This window comes from Lissotriton helveticus, chromosome 3_1, assembly GCF_964261635.1.
Source record: "Lissotriton helveticus chromosome 3_1, aLisHel1.1, whole genome shotgun sequence".
Classification (NCBI taxonomy): domain Eukaryota; kingdom Metazoa; phylum Chordata; class Amphibia; order Caudata; family Salamandridae; genus Lissotriton; species Lissotriton helveticus.
Genome location: NC_136061.1, coordinates 1,005,902,478 through 1,005,919,957, shown reverse-complemented (window position 1 = coordinate 1,005,919,957; position 17,480 = coordinate 1,005,902,478).

The window sequence follows — 17,480 nt, the reverse complement described above, 5'->3', positions numbered from 1 at the left end:
AATGTGGGACCATGGTTATAGGTAGGACAGGCAGAGGCTCTTGTCAGCAGCTGCAAATTTTACAGCGTAACATTAATGGGGTCAAGTCATCACAAAAGCAGAAACTTGTGTGGGAGGAATTGAACACTCTCATGCCGCAAATCTGTGTCTCCAAGAGACTCATTTAGCTCAGACAGGAAGCCCAGTATTAAAAGAACCCCAATATGATGTCATCTCTGTCATGTTACACTTCTCCCCAGATGGGTGTTGAAATCATGGTACAGGATAGCAGACGGGAGTATTAGCATCAAATAACAGATTCAGGGGATCTGGGTGGTGGCAACTATTCAGAAGGATAAGGAGCGCTTTACTATTTACATTCTGTATGGGCCTAATACGAATGATACAAAGGTTTTTGCGCTTCTTTCATTGTAGTTGCATCTCTGGGCCCCACCATATATTGTGTGTGGGGACTTTAATGTTACACTGTGCCTTAAGATTGATTCAGCATCCCAGCTTGCGACCTCCGATCAGCATTTTGATGACCTGGCTTGCCTGGGGAAGTACCGGCTGCGGGAGGCAGTATTATAGCTAATATCCTCATATGCGCTGGTCGATCTTTGCCATTTTAAGCATCCTAGTGAGCTGGGGTTTACATTCTATTCTTCTCCTCATAAGGCCACGTCAAGATTGGATATGTTTTTGGTTAGCAACACACTGGTTTCCTCTTCTAGCATTACACATAACTGAGGTACTGGGTTTTTCAGAACCGGTACCAAACCGGTAACCCAGCGGTGCCAGGGTACACCCAAAGACCTCGGGTACTTTCCTGATTCAGACCACAGAAACTCAGAGTCTTCTAGGTGAAGTCAAGGATCGATTTTATTGGCTGCAACCAAGAAACAAGCGTCCTAGAAGTACAACACACGGGATGTATATTCTCAGGAGACTGCTCAAACTTACAAAGTCAGGCTTCTCTTTTTATACAAAATATTGTGCTTTAGGCAAACATTCTTCGAATTTACAGTACACTATTCACATTCTTTGTTACAAAGGAAAAGCAGAGTCATGATGACATGTCCATATTTCACTTCGTCCAGCCCACAACAAATCACCCGGCAAGGCCCAACATTTCATCAGATATCGGTGGACCCCCAATAAAAACGGGCACCTCCCCATCATAAAGCAAGTGAGAGAAAAAGGAGCAGGGACAGGTGTGAGCAAGATTCGGCAGGGTGTGTGCGATGAAATGGGTTCATGGCCTGTTGTGCCTTGATGCTATCTCATTCGGCCACTGGGAGAGGAACTGACCAAACAGGCTCGGCCTGGGGCAATGGTTTCAACCTGCCCAGGTCAGAGAAAAGTCAATTAAGGTGTACGTGTCCTTTGGAATCGAATTTAGCTGTATCATAAGCCTATGTGAAGGGCAACTCACAAAATGGCTGCCGTATACAAAATGGAAGCCAAGGGTTCAGAACGAAAATGACGATTTCGAGGTGAAATTGTCACTGGAATATGACGAAAATGCTTGTACATAGTGTACTCGTCATTTTCGGTCTTTTGATACTAAATTCGTCATGTTACGACGAAGTTTTATTCTCAAGTCCAGAATTTTCAGAACCACAAACCCTCCTTTTGCCCTTACATAGGCAATTTAACCTAATCTCAAACTAATCTGAGTCCAGGTCTATATTCCTAAAGTCATTGAGATGTTGCTGTAACATCATTCTAGTACTTAGCTCGTCTCTTGATACAGGTTTCCTTACACATGATGCAACACAGAGGCCACATATTGCAGGAGCACACTGCACGCACAGACAGAACAGGAAAAGAATGGCTAAGACCATCCCAATGACCATCAGAATTTTCCATCCCCAGGCGGATATCAGTTCCCAGAACCATCCCATTAAAGACCAATCTCCCTTATCCACATGAATAGATTCGGAAATCTTATGCAGTTTAGAGATGGCCTGGTACACTGTTAGAGCATTATCTGGAATGAAAACACAGCAACTCGATTGGATCAATCTACATACCCCACCTCGGTCTGCAAGTATGACATCTAATGCAACCCTGTTCTGAAGGGTCATAAGTCGATCCGACTGGAGCTCAGCAGTCAAGTTACTAAGGGCACCAGCAGTTTCAATCACGGTGGATTCAACCACCCTTGTCAATTGCCTTATGTTCCTGCTGTTAGCCATCGGTCCCCAGAACGGCAGAAAACCCTTTACGAAGTCCCCAAATTCTTGTCCTGCAGTGTCTTCTTGACTCAAGGCACCTCTAACTATCCTTGTCTTGTGGTAATCTGCCGCTTCTGTGTAGGTGGGAGGCAACAGGAACGAAACAAAACATGAGCCCAAAAAGTCAGGGGGCAACCATGTATAGGCTCTATCATGGCAGATGAAATAGGTACCCTTAGCTGCTAAAAACGAAGGGGAAGTCTGGGCTGAAAAAACATACGTTTTAGTGCAGATACTCTTCCCTAACTGGGCTCTGGGATTCGTGCCATTACCTTGAAGACACAGATGACCCTGATGGGGTACAATCCAAATCGGGGAAGATCTCTTGGCTTGCTGTTTCTCACTCAGAGTAGCTCCATATCCGGTTACGTTCCATCCTATGTATACTAGTGTCTCATCTCTCGGGATAGTCTCATAAGAAATACCTTCCTTAATCATGTCTACTATACCCTTAACTAGATCACTATTTTTAGGATTGTCTGTTATAGAACGTAGGGGATAGACTTCATGTGCGTATATGAACATTGTTCTGTATGCCCACACAGAACCATTGTGACTGAATGGCAGGACCAGATAAGGAATACCTTTATCCGTTGTGTGAGGCATAAGACCACACACCCAACAGTTAGTCGTGTTCATTACAAGTTGGTGTTGGTGCAAAAGCTGAACAAAGGAGTTATTAATAAACTCTAATCTCCTAGCTGATTCGTGTTCAGGAAGGGGTAGAAAAGAGTGTGGGGAAACAGTAGAAGGAGGTATGGGCGATGTAGTGGGTGCAAATGTTACTCGAAAAGAGAACAAAACATAACTTATTAGAAATATCATCACACTGAATAGCATAAAAATGCACAATATCAACAAGCTTTTCTTTGTCATTATTTTACAAATCTTGTGTTTAAAGTTCATATCCTTGGCAGGTCTCTCCATCTCGAGAAACTCCATCCTCTCTAAAGTGCTGCCCGCGATGGGAGGTTGATTCTGCTAAGGAATGCTTCTGTCAGTCCAGGGCAACTCCCTTAGACCAACCAGAACTGCCGACCTAACGTCATCAGCTGCACCCCAAAGACTTTGGGCAATCGCGGCCCTAGCAGCGGAACCCGGAAGGCGGTTCGAAAAACAAAAATTAGCAAGTTTCTCAGATGGGAGAGCTGCACTTTCAAAAATAGTACTTGGAGGTAAAAAAAGGTTTTGTTTATTTGTCCATAGGTCTTGGCCTCAAATTATAGCGCTTTTTCCCGGGTACTGTCTGATCCTGAAACAGGAGTTCAGGCTCTGTAGTGTTCAATGGAATTGACGGTGATACAGCTGGTTGCAAAAGCTTATCGCTCTCTTGTTCAGTAAGTGTTCCTTTTACTCGTGCATCACTGAAGGGCAGAAAGTGTGGTACAGTTTCAGTTTCTGAGTCGGCGACACCCTTCTGGACCCACTGGTCATATGGCAGAGGCAGAGGGATCCGTTTGCAATGGATTCCGTGGATCCAGTTCGCCTTCCCCTCCACTCGAACTGCTGATCTTGTGGAAAGAAGGACGAGGTGCGGTCCGGTCCACCTGGGCTGGTCGTTTTTGGTTCTCTGGAAGTTCTTGACAAGGACCCAGGAACCAGGGTCGATTGCGTGACCTGGAGTCTCGGAGACCGGAGGCAGGGTGTCGTGAACCTGTTGATGCACAACACGCAATTTAGCCGTCAATTCATACAGATAATCAAGCAAAACAGGGTGTTCAATTTTGCTGAACCTAGTGGGCCTTGGCACTCCCCATATGTTGGCCGGGCTGCCGAAAACAATCTCATAGGGACTAAGTTTCACTCGTGAATGCACAGTCATTCTGGTTGATAGGAGTGCTAAGGGTAGAGCATCAGGCCATTTAAGACCTGTGCTCGCTTGAATTTTGGCCAGTTTTAACTTAAGCGTGCCATTATAACATTCTACTAATCCAGCTGATTGGGGGTGATTTGCAGCGTGGAACCTTTGTTGAATGCCTAGCCCTTCACATACTCTATTCATCACTCGACCCACAAATTCACTCCCATTATCACTCCAGACCATTCTAGGCATTCCGAATCTGGGGAAGTACTCTTTCACAAGGGCTTTAGCTGTGGATAAGGCAGTATTGTCTTTTAGGGGGTATGCTTCTACCCATCTTGAGAAGGCACAAACAACAACGAGTACGTATTTTAGATTGTTGCACCTCTCCATGTGGATGAAATCTAGCTGCAAAACCTCAAACGGATACGTAGGAGGTGCAAAATGACCAGCTGGAGTTGGGGTTCCCCTACCAGGATTGTGTTTCAGACACACCATGCCATTCTTGACGACATTCTCTGCACACTTGGGAATTCCTACATTTTGCCATACTGGAGCCAACAACTTACAAATCCCTTTCACACTGATGTGAGCCATTCCATGAGCCATTGTAACCACTGCAAGCACATATGCATCGGGTAACAACCATCTCTGATGCTCTGACAATTCAATCCAACAACCATTTGCATCCATTCTACCCGTACTTTCTCTCCACATGTTCAACTCTTTCTCTGTAGCCTCAGCTTGAATAGACTTCACACTCTCTATCGTGTCCTCACACATTCCAACATCACCAACCCATCTTGCAGGGCCTGCAACATACATTCGGCTCATCACATTCCTTGCAGTTTCTTTCGCGATTTCGTCAGCAAATGCATTTCCACGACCAACATCATCAGTCACCTTCTTGTGAGCACTACATTTCACAATCGCCACTTGCAGAGGCATGGTCAGTGATTCAAGAAGCTCATTCACCAACTGACCATGCTGAATCTTAGCTCCATGCGAAGTCAGGAATCCACGTTCTTTCCACAGTCGTCCAAAACTATGAGCCACACCAAATGCATACTGACTGTCGGTATAGACAGTCACTTTCATTCTTTTTGACAGCACACATGCTCTTGTAAGTGCAATCAACTCTGCTGCTTGAGCTGAATTATGTGGAATACGTGCAGCTTCAACAATTGTATGCAAAGTCGTGACAGCATATGCTGCAGTCGTGTCACCATTCAGGAGCTTGAAGCATGAACCATCCACCCACAATGTACCATCACATTCAGCAAGAGGAGTATCGTAGAGATCTACTCTCCCTTTCGTTTCTTCTTCTGTTCTAAGAAAACAATCATGCTGTTCTGAAGCATCTAATTCCTCTACAATTGGCAGCAACGTGGCTAGGTTTAAAGTGTTGCACCTTTTTAGGTGCACATGACTAGCTAACAATGTTAATTCGTAACCTGACAATCGAGCACTAGTTAAGTGCTGTGTCTTGGTTCTATTTAACAACGTGTCTACTGCATGTGGGACCATCACGACTAGTTTATTGTTCATTACTAGACCAGCAGACTGTCGAATAGAAACAGCTGCTGCCGCTGTGGCTCTTAAACAACTTGGCAACGCTCTAGCTACTGGATCCAAAGTCGATGAAAAATATGCACATGGACGCTGTTTGTCCCCAAACAACTGAGTCAACACTGACAATGCACAACCTTCCTTCTCATGGACATACAATGTAAAGGGCTTACTGTAGTTGGGGGTACCCAACACAGGAGCCGAACATAATGCTGTACGCAATTCAGAAAAACTTTCCTGACACTATTCAGACCAGGGAATGGGATTGGGTGTATCTTTACACGTTAATGCCACCAAAGGTTTGGCTAATAACGAAAAATTTGGTATCCATTGCCTGCAATATGATGTAATGCCCAAGAAAGCACGCACTTCTCTCTGCGTTCTTGGCACATTCAATTTCGCTATTGCCTGAATTCTTTCTGGGGTCAGTTTCCTTCCCTCCTTCGATAAGAGATGACCTAAGTAGGTCACTTCTTGTCGACAATATTGCAATTTTGAGAGAGACACTTTGTGGTGCAAATCACACAAATGACGCAACAATGACAATGTGGCTTCTTTACAGATTTCCTCAGTATCTGCAGCAACAAGCAAATCATCCACATACTGAATAAGGGTAGCACCTTCAGGTAAAACAATTGTATCAAGATGTGTTTTTAAAGCTTGACTATATATTGATGGACTTTCACAGTAGCCCTGTGGAGTTCGTTTAAAGCGGAAGCTGCGACCTCCTAAACTGAAGCCAAAAATATCCCTACTCTCCTCAGCAATCGGGATGCTGAAAAAATCATTCTTCAAGTCAATCACCGAAAACCAGGTGGCAGAAGCTGGAATCATAGTCAATAGGGCAGTAATGTCAGGAACAACTGGAAATTGTGGCACAACTATTTTATTGACCTCTCTAAGATCAATCACGAATCTGTAAACAGGTGGCTGGGAAGGGTCAGTTCGCTTAAAAACAGGCAGAACAGGACTATTGCAAACGTTGCCTCTTGTCTCTTCAATCACATCTTTTTCAATTAGATCGTACACGATCGCTAGCAAAGCTTTTTCACCTTCACTAGAGATTTTGTATTGGGGAATTCGTGGCATTCTAACATTGGCTTTCAATGTTACAACATATGGTGGTATTTCCAAAAGACCTACATCATTAGGACCATTAGCCCAAAGAATATTAGGGAGAGATGACAATTCTGTTGGAAGTTTGTCTCTCGACAAATACATTGGAGAAACCACTTTCTTACCCAGTGTAAGTTGTACTCCAGAAGGAGAACAGTACAAAGTCGCATACAATCTTTTTAGCAAATCTAATCCTAGCAAGTTTTCACCACAACCTGTTGTCAGAATAAGGGGTGCTTCGAATTCACAAGGACCAACAGAAAGAGACAAAGGGTCAGAAATCGGATTTCTAACTGGGGCGCCAGAAAAACCTACAGATACATTCATTTCGCCAGACAAAGGTGCGCCAGGGAGTTTGGAGTGCATAATAGAACTCTTTGTAGCACCAGTATCCAACAGAAAAGGCTTTGATACACCTGATGTAATCACCTCAACGTAAGGTCCACTCTGATCTACTGGAACTGAAACAACTCCCTCTCTTTGTCTATGGCTGTCCTAGCAATCATTACCTTCCCAATGCTCATCTTCTGTATAGTAATCATCAGCATAGTACTGAGCTGTCCTACCAGATGCGTTATTCTGCTGATCGAACCTATTTATAGAATTTTGAGGTGGAAGAGACTGTGTGTTCTGGGGGAAATTTCCACGTCCTCTACCTCTAGACGCTTGTTGAACACCTCGACCTCTTACACCAGAAGCACCATTTGCACGCTGTAATAAAATAGGACAACTATACTTGAAATGACCCTCTTCCTTGCAATACGAACACTGATTGGGGCCTACAGGGACACGTGGTTGAGTATACTCGACTCTTTGCGAGTTCCTCTGATACTGTTTAGGCTGCTGATAATTATTCTGATAGTTACTCTGACCACTATTATTTTGACCACCACTAATCTGGCCACCACCACCACGTGGCGGATATGCTTACTGTAACAAAACCTTCGTTTTCAACTCTTTAGTTTTCTTTTCTGCTCTATCTTTCTCGTCTTTGTCTCGATTTTCGTAATACTGTGCAGTAGCCAATATCTGTGCAGAGGAGGAAACTGCCCATTAACTCTCTGAATCTTTTAACTTTTTACACAACTCGGGAAGCAGATTGTGCACGAATTTATCGACGAACAAACGCTGACCACCTTCTGTGCTCATATCTTGACCACTGTGGTCGACAAATGTTTCTTCAAACCTGGTGAAGAAATCTGACACTGTTTCATCTTTCTTCTGCTTACATGCAGACAACTTATCCCAATTAACACGTATTGCAGGCATTATCGTTTTCATGTAATCAATTATTTTACCAGGAAGTTCGACTACTAAAGGCTCAGGCTTAGCACCACCAACTTGTCGGGCATCTGCAGCAGCAATATTAGCCCATGAGTCACCTAACTCCTGATCATGATCTGTATGACGAATCTTACCCCATAAAGGCTGTGGAACAACATTCCCAAATAACATATCGATATCGGCTAAATCCATGATACATGACCCTGCAGTCTGTGACAACTCTTTGTAATACCCTGCGGGATTTTTACGGGGATCAGGTAATGTCTGTTTAAGGGCTAAAACTTCAGCTTGCCTCCATGGGACATGTACCCACACCCGCTGGAAATGAGGCTGAATACGTGGGTTAGCTTGTAGGTCCCCTTCCCTCCACTGTGGGGGAACCTCTCTCATGGGGTACTGTCGCACCTTTTTCCTACCGTATGTGCCATGCTCAAATAGCGACTGAGAAGTGCCCCCCTTACTCCGAAATGACAACAATGTCTCAACCGCTCTCTCGACATCTGGACCTACGATCATGCCCTCTCCAAACTCGAACCGTACACGACACAACTTGGGCGGGTTGTATTCCAGATCATTGTCTTCCAAATCCTCACAGAGGAAAACACACATTTGTTCAAAAACATATCTCTGCGTCGGTGCTTCCCATTGACGGAAGACTTCCATGACAGACTCTACATCATACCTTACAGTGTCCATAACCCATTTATGTGCTAAATGATTCAGTAAATCTCTCTCTCGATAGTCAGGCAGTTGACTTCGCCACTGTCTTCGTTCCATGTTAGGGGTCGTAGTAGGCGACCCGAAAAGAGGTGAGAAAAGATTAGTAACAGTGTTGGCCATTCTCTGTCGAACGGAAGGAGAAACTGAAGGAAGAACGGGTGGAAAAACAGGGTGAGATAAGGCAGGGGCAGAAGCAATAGCAGAGGGATCATTAGGAGAAATAGAAGGTGCACTAGGCAAAGTCGTAGAAAGCACAGGTGAAGCAGATGTGATCGGTGGGCCTTGCTGCACCAAAGGAGCAGGAGCCAGCTGAAGAACAGCTGGTGGGTGCTGTGGAGGAACAGAAGGCACAGGTTGCACAACTAAAGGTTGCGGAGGTGCCGTGGCATTTTGCGCATAGGGGGGTGGCGAACTTAATAAATGCGACATTAAGGGATCTTTTTCAAGCCCTTTTGCTGCATCTTGCTGAGGAGGTGGCAAAACTGGATAGCATTTATCTATTACCATTTTACGTTGCCTGTGCAACTGCTCACTCATCTGTTCTTCTTCATTGTCTTTAAACTGCATAGCGGCTTGCATTATCGAAATTCCCTTTTCTCTCTTATTTTTCTTCGCTAATTTAATTTCCTTCTGTTTGGCTTCCTTACGCCATAGGCGGAAAGAGTCAAACATCGCCGGCCGGGCTTTCTTCTTAAAAAGTTTAACTTCGAGGTTATCTAAGATTTCTGTATCAAAGCTACCATATTGGGGCCATTTTAAAACACCATCTTTTCTGGTGTATTTGATCCACACTTCATTGTATGTGATGGGCCCTACTCCATGTTTTACATATAATTCGTAAGTTGGAGTTCCAACCGGAGGAACCGGACATGAGTCCTCCAATCGGGAATCCCTATTATTACAACCAAGACAAAACAAATTTCCAAGTCTAAGACCAGGCATCTTCGCTCTCTAGTCTAGCTCCAAACTTCAAAGGATTATCGATTACGATATTTCTCGTGAATACACGAGTCCTTCGGCTTTGGCACTTGCAAGTTCCAAATTAAAACCAACTATGGACTGGGAGACGCTACACTTATACTTAACTGAGATATCGATGACGTCACCAGAAGACTCGTCTTATCGTTTCGCTCTACCAAACTTCAAGGGTCCAAATCAGGGCGATAGCCAGTGCAGCAGTCCTTTGTAGCCGTCGGGAAGCGAGGAACCTCGCAGCAAAGACTTTCGGACCATGTCGACCTGCAGGGGTCGATGAAGTGGATGGCCTTCCTCCAGAATTTTCACACGAAGCTCCTCACAAACCTCTGGCTGGACTGGTACCGCTGGAATCGCCCCAAATGTTGGGCGCCAACTGAGGTACTGTTTTTTTTAGAACCGGTACCAAACCGGTAACCCAGCGGTGCCAGGGTACACCCAAAGACCTCGGGTACTTTCCTGATTCAGACCACAGAAACTCAGAGTCTTCTAGGTGAAGTCAAGGATCGATTTTAATGGCTGCAACCAAGAAACAAGCGTCCCAGAAGTACAACACACGGGATGTATATTCTCAGGAGACTGCTCAAACTTACAAAGTCAGGCTTCTCTTTTTATACAAAATATTGTGCTTTAGGCAAACACTCTTCGAATTTACAGTACACTATTCACATTCTTTGTTACAAAGGAAAAGCAGAGTCATGATGACATGTCCATATTTCACTTCGTCCAGCCCACAACAAATCACCCGGCAAGGCCCAACATTTCATCAGATATCGCTGGACCCCCAATAAAAACGGGCACCTCCCCATCATAAAGCAAGTGAGAGAAAAAGGAGCAGGGACAGGTGTGAGCAAGATTCGGCAGGGTGTGTGCGATGAAATGGGTTCATGGCCTGTTGTGCCTTGATGCTATTTCATTCGGCCACTGGGAGAGGAACTGACCAAACAGGCTCGGCCTGGGGCAATGGTTTCAACCTGCCCAGGTCAGAGAAAAGTCAATTAAGGTGTACGTGTCCTTTGGAATCGAATTTAGCTGTATCATAAGCCTATGTGAAGGGCAACTCACAAAATGGCTGCCGTATACAAAATGGAAGCCAAGGGTTCAGAACGAAAATGACGATTTCGAGGTGAAATCAATACTGGAATATGACGAAAATGCTTGTACATAGTGTACTCGTCATTTTCGGTCTTTTGATACTAAATTCGTCATGTTACGACAAAGTTTTATTCTCAAGTCCAGAATTTTCAGAACCACAATAACCCAACTGTGCTTTCTAACCACAAAGCCTCGACTTTGTTTCTACAATTTAGTGAGTCTACTTAAGCATCTAGCCCCGGAGCTGGACATTTCAACCCAGTTTACTCTCGGAAGATGGGTATGTTAGTTTGTTGAATTTGCATATAAGGCAGTTTCTTGAATTTAATACTGGAACAGCATCACTTCCGGTGGTCTGGTAATTCCTTAAATCATTTTGTCAAGGTCAGACTCTTCAATTCACTTCTGACTAGCGAAGCAAAGCATTGGAGGAGGACACTGGGATTCGACGGACTCTGGGGTCTGTTTAATCTGGCCTTGACAGTAGTGTTAGGGTGAGAGACTAGTTCAGGGCTCAGTAGGTTTGGGAACAATCAGCCATCCTTAGAGCTTCCCTTAGTACATAAATCAGGGAGAAGTTGGACAAAAGCGGTAGGGCTTGCCAGATGACATACTTCGAGATTATTGAGGAATGGGATGGATTCTCTCATTCAGGGTAAAAGATCAATCCAGCCCGAATGATATTCTGCAAATCAGGGGTGAGAATGGCCTTCTAGTTGCTGGTCCTGTTTCTGTTCGTGAGGTCTTTCGCCTGTTCTACCTAGACCTCTAAAGGGAGGACTGTTTCTCGTCCGTAGAAGATATCTTTCAATTCATTCAGCAGTATTTTGCTTGCCGAGAGACTCTTGACCAGTATTCTAAACTAGAGTCACCTATTACTCTTGCTCAGTTTAAAGAGGCCATCAGCTCTTTGGCTCATGGAAGGCTTCAGGTCCTGACCTGATACCAATTGAGTTTTATGCTACCTTTTAACAGATGTTGTTCCCAGTGTTAGTGGAAATTTTGAATTCATTGGATTCATTGGATGGTGTCCCTGAGACTTGGAGGACAACACATATTGTTGTCTTGTAAAAAAAGGGGAAGGATCCCATTTCCTGTGGTTCATACCGCCCTATATCTTCACTCCATGCCTATTCTAAAATCTAAACCCACATTCTTGCCAATTAGTGGGCAGCGATGACCTCGAAATTGATGGCTCCAAACCAGCATGGTTTTATTCCGGGCCATGTTACAACGTTTCCTGTAAACTCGGCAATTATGGCTTTGGAAGTGGCCTCTTCTGCAGGGAGTCCTGTCGGTATGATTTGTCTGGAGGCTGAGAAGGCCTTCGATCCTGTCTCTTGGCCCTCCCTCTGGGTGGCTATGGAGTCCGCTGGTCTGGGTTCCATATCTGTTTCCAGGGTTTGGCGTCTCTAGCTTGGCCTTAAGGCAAGAGTACGCAGTGCAGGGGTTTTTGTAAGACCCTATTGCTATTCTATGTGGTACCAGGCAGGGCTGCCCTCTTTCTCTACAGTTGTTTGCACTCAATATTGTACCATTTATTTAATTTCTCTAAACAAAATGAGGGGATACAACCTTTGCGGCTTCACCGATGTGAAGTGAAAATTCTTGTCTATGCAGATGACGTTGCCATTTTGACATCTGCTCCAAGTGTGGAATTGAAGGCAGTGGTGACAGCAGCTCAATCATTCGGGTGGTTGCTGGCTCTAAACTGAACTCCAATAAGACTCTGATTTTATCTAATGTGGCTCCCCATGTCCAGGATCGGAGGTGGGTGAAGTACTTAGTCTACCTTGGGGTCATTCTAACTATTAACATTCCTGATATCTTGGACCATAACGATGGAAAGTTGTCTCAGCATTCAGTAGAGGTCTTTCTTAAATGGAATCATCTGCATCTGGGGCTTATTGGTCGCTGCAATCTCATTAAGATGATTATCCTCCTGCAGTGCCTATACTTTTTCTGCTGTATTCCATTTTTTCTTCCTGCAGATTTTTTTGCCAAAGTGGAAGCACTATGGCAGACGTTTAATTGGGCTAATTCAGCTTTTACAGCAGTCTAAGGAAGGGGGATATCACTTCCTATTCTTAGGTTTTATTTTTGGTGTACTTATTCACTAGATTCCAGTCGGTATTGGGGTGCTCTGGCCACTGTCTGGCATGTTCTCAGAGTTTCTTCCCTTAGGTGAATTGATTGGCCCCGGTTCGGGTTTTGTAGACACAATGTACTTCAAGCATGCTCACTTTAAGACCCTTAAAGTTTTTCATCAGGTTTGATGCTCTTTTAGGAGACTATTCCTGGGTATTAGCCCGTTTAATCAACTTACGGATTTGGGTTATAATTCCAACTTTCCTAATGGAGGTCACAATGGGTTCCAGGGGATATGGGGAAGGGCTAATCTTCTAACCTTAGGACAACTGTTTGAGGGTGATGTATTTTCTTCATTTAGTGGTTTACAGTAGCAGGCTTCCCTTCCATCTAGGTTTTTCTTTAGAGATTTACAGTTGCAGCATTTTATGTTGAGCCTTAAGGAAGAGGATCTGAATTGTACCGATATCCTCAGCTTCGACCTTATAAAGAAAACTCAATGTAAGAGAAATATTTGGTTTGTCTACAACTTCATTTATGTGTTTTTACATAATCTAGTTGAGGATTGGATCCAGCAGTGGGTCAATAGGTGGAGTTACTGGGGCTGATCTCCAGCATAGAAACATTCTGTCCCATTTTGTTCTGAATGTATCTCGTTGAAGGCACATCATCTTAAGTGTTTTAACTACTGATACTATACCGCATCATCTTTTTATTTTTAAGGTACGGCCTGATGACCATTGCTTCCTCTGTTGGTTGGCAGGTGCTAACGCAGTTCATGTTTTCACATCCTGCGCTAAGATTGTTTTGTCAATTTATCTTTGGGAAACAGGGCCGTATATCAAATATGGCGGTCTCGGCAGATCCAAGGCTTATAATGTTGGGGCATTCACTGCCCATCCTCCACCCCAATTTAGCGAGTATATATATTTTTTCCATCCCATTAGTTAGGCTGGTTTCGGCACGATTTTGGCTTGCCAGTGAGCCACCTGATCCTTAGTTATGGTGACTGGAATGTTTAAATATGTGAGGTTAGAGATTGTGCAAATCAATTTGACCTTCGGCGCAGACGGTTTGGTCATATATGAGATCCCATTCAGGGTGGGCTGGCCGAGGTGGTGGCTTCTCAGGGCTAGTCCGCCAAGTCTTGAGCTTTGGGTTTCATTTTGTTTAGCCTCGATGCTCTCCTTCACCCAGGTATTAGGTTATATGTCGATTTTCATGTATTTTTTATTATGTTTGACATTTTTCAATTTGTTTATGCTGGATATGTTATGTCTTTTACCCCTGTGCTTGGGAACTGGCTACTTCTTGTTGTTCTAATGAAAAATCTAATTTAAAAAAGAGAGGTCTGATTTACTTTTCTCCAATCCAACTAACACTAAAATGGATGTAGTTGGGACCGTAAAAGTAGTATTCTAAATCCAACCCAACTAAAATTGGTAAAATGGATATAGTTGGGGTCAGATTTTGATTTCTATCTTCATCCAACTAACATTGAATAAAATGAATATATTTGAGGGTGGGCAGATTTACTATCCTAACTCTAACCTAGCTAACACTGAGGAAATGTATATAGTTGGGGGATCAGGTTTACTATTTGAACTCCAGTCCATCTAAAATCGAAGAAAATATAGTTGGGGGTATCAAATTTACTATTCTAATTCCAACAAACTCTCATTGGGGTAAATGCATATATAGTTGGGGGATCATATTAACTATTGTAACTCCAATCCAAAAAACAAATGTTGGAAAAGGTTCACATATATAGAGAGATCAGGTTTAATTTTCTGACTACATTCCAACTAACATTGGGTATAAGGCATATCATCAGCTTGTCACCTTGTGAAAATAGGCACTCTTTGCAATCACATATTTGTTTTATATTTTGAAAAATTAACCATTTGCCCAAAAAAAAATGATTATCATTTTCATTAAAAAAATATTATCCTTATATATTAGCTTTTCACTTTTGGTAAACACGTGTCAATGTTTTATTTTCATGAATTAGTTACATGAACTACATCTCTTGAACAAATTGTATCTTGCAAGCTCATGTATCACCATTACCATAAATATGCTGTAGACAGCAATACCAAGGGTGGTCATCATTATGATAATATCACCACCATTATCGAATGTCCAGTAATGCCGGTTGTGGGAACTATGGAACAATAGACGCCCTTAATATGCTTAGAATTACCACCAATATGTAAGGTGCAGCATGCTGCTAAAGGCTGGAACCTTTACACTTTTGATGCTCCCAATATGTCAAGTATTACCTCCAATATGTGAGTGCCAGCATTTTTTAAGTGGTGGGCACTATCAAATCGTGGATGCCGCCAAAAAGCTAAGAAATGCCACGATTATGGGATGGCCACAATTTTTGCAGAGGCTGGCTGTAGGCAGCATCAGCCCACACATACAAGCGCACACACCTCTCCCCCTAAACACATGGATAAGAAGGCACACACAGACATGCAACAAAAGCATTGAAGGCATTTTAACATAGCTTCTTCTATCAGATTCCTGGGCTCCACTGGCAGCAAAGACCTCATGTTGCTGCAATCCATATGCCACTCTTTTCACAAACTGCAGTGGTGTTAGCCAGTCCGGCAGCTCCAGCACCGCCAAACTCGTAATCAGGCCATAAGTCTTAAAGCACAGAGCAGTCTATAACAGAAGGTTGTAAGGAGGGGATTTTTAATAATTTGTGAAACTATGTAAGGCTTTTTTTCAGGGCAAAGTTTAAGGGGTCCATTAGGATGACGGGCGGACTTTGCCCGCCCGTCATTCCATCGTAAATCGGGACCGCCCGCCATAAGAGCGGGGGTCCCGGGGGTGCCATTAGTATGTGCCCGCCACAGTGGCGGGCACACCCTGTATTTTCAGCATTGTGGCGGGCGGTGTTCTCTGCACCGCCCGCCACAATGCTGAAATGCACTTTAACATTGTCATTTGCAAAGCGGCAGGCACCGCGCGGTGCCTGCCGCTTTGCGAATGACAATGAAGGGGGGTACCACAGGTACCCCCCATGTGCACCCCCCACCTGTACTTCACCCTGGGGGCCCGCAGGGGGCCCCCAGAGTGAAGACCGCATGCCTTTCCGTGGCGGCAGCGCCGCCGCGGAAAGGCACTGCACACCACACATCATAATATGTCTGGCGGTGTCTATTAGACACCGCCACCATATTATGCCTTTTCCGCCCCGGCCGCAAGGCGACCGGGGCGGAAAAGTGGCGGGCGCTGTTTTCCTCCGTTGCGGTCCCCCCCCGCCATTGTAATGTGGCGGGGGAAAAAGGGTGGCGGGCGGGCATTCATGTCGGGCGGATCGCCACCGCCACCATGGCGGTGGCAATCCGCCCGACATCGTAATGGACCCCTAAGAGTAGAGCAATCTAGGCTTTGGCCATTGCCACCTCAAAGGATTGGCTTTCATGAACCTTGGAAAGCAGACACATTTCGGGGGACTGGAGAGCAGACAAAGAGGAGGCATGAAAATCAGAATAAAGGTAATATATAGGTGCCCCCAGAGAGATCATTCAAGGATTTCTGACACTGGAACAGTGCTTTGAAAGTGCTCTAATTGGACTTTTGTAACCTGTGGATCTGACTCAGATGGGCAGAAATGTGGGCACTCTTGCTGAGACGTACTACCATGAAGATTAAGGCATTTTCTGCACAAACTGTAATCCAGGGGTTAAGTGACATGTATTACAGTAGTCAAGAGCAGGCATTATTAATGTCTGCACCAACATTTTCTTAGAGAAATTTGTGAGGACAGACACACCAGAATAGGTACATCAGTCTTTCTCCCCCTCCCTGGAGTGGATTGAGGGTGTTTACCCAAAATCTTCCCCTAAGGGACAGAAAAGCTTCTAGACACCAGGGGAAAAGAGGCTCAAACTTAAAAAAGAGAGTTGTGTGGCTCACCCAGGTATCACATTGTGCTCCCACTCCAGAATAGGTAAATCAGTTTGCTAACCCTGGGGGTGTATTGATTGTGTTGACCCAAAATCTGCTCCCGGGTGACAGAAAGACTACTAGAGGCCAGGAGAAAAATAGGTCCAAATATTAGAAAAGGTGTAGGGGTCGCTCAGTCATGCATCACGCATTGCCCCTAATCCAGAATAGGCACCACTGTTTTACTGATTCTCCTGTGGCAGAAATGTGGGCACGCTTGCTGAGACATACTATCATGCAATCCAAGTCATACTGCACTAACTTTAATCTATGTGTTAAGTGACATAGAAGACCCACAATTAAAGAATTACAATAGTCAAGAGTAGGCATTAGTAAGACCTGCACCCACATTTTCGCAAAGGAATTCGGGAGAACAGACAACCCCAGAATAGGTGCACCAGTCTTCCTGCTCCACGCAGCAGTGGATTGAGGGTATATACCCAAAATCAGCCCCAGGGGACAGAAAGGCCACAAGACACCTTGGGAAACTAGGCCCAAAATTAAAAAGGGGGGTTGGAATAAGTACATCTGTCGTTTTTCTCTCCTGGTTATGGATTCTTTGTGTTTACCCAGAATCAGCCCCCGGGCGATGGACAGACAACTAGACACCAGGGTAAAAATAATTCAAAAAATTAAAAAAGGGGTGAGGG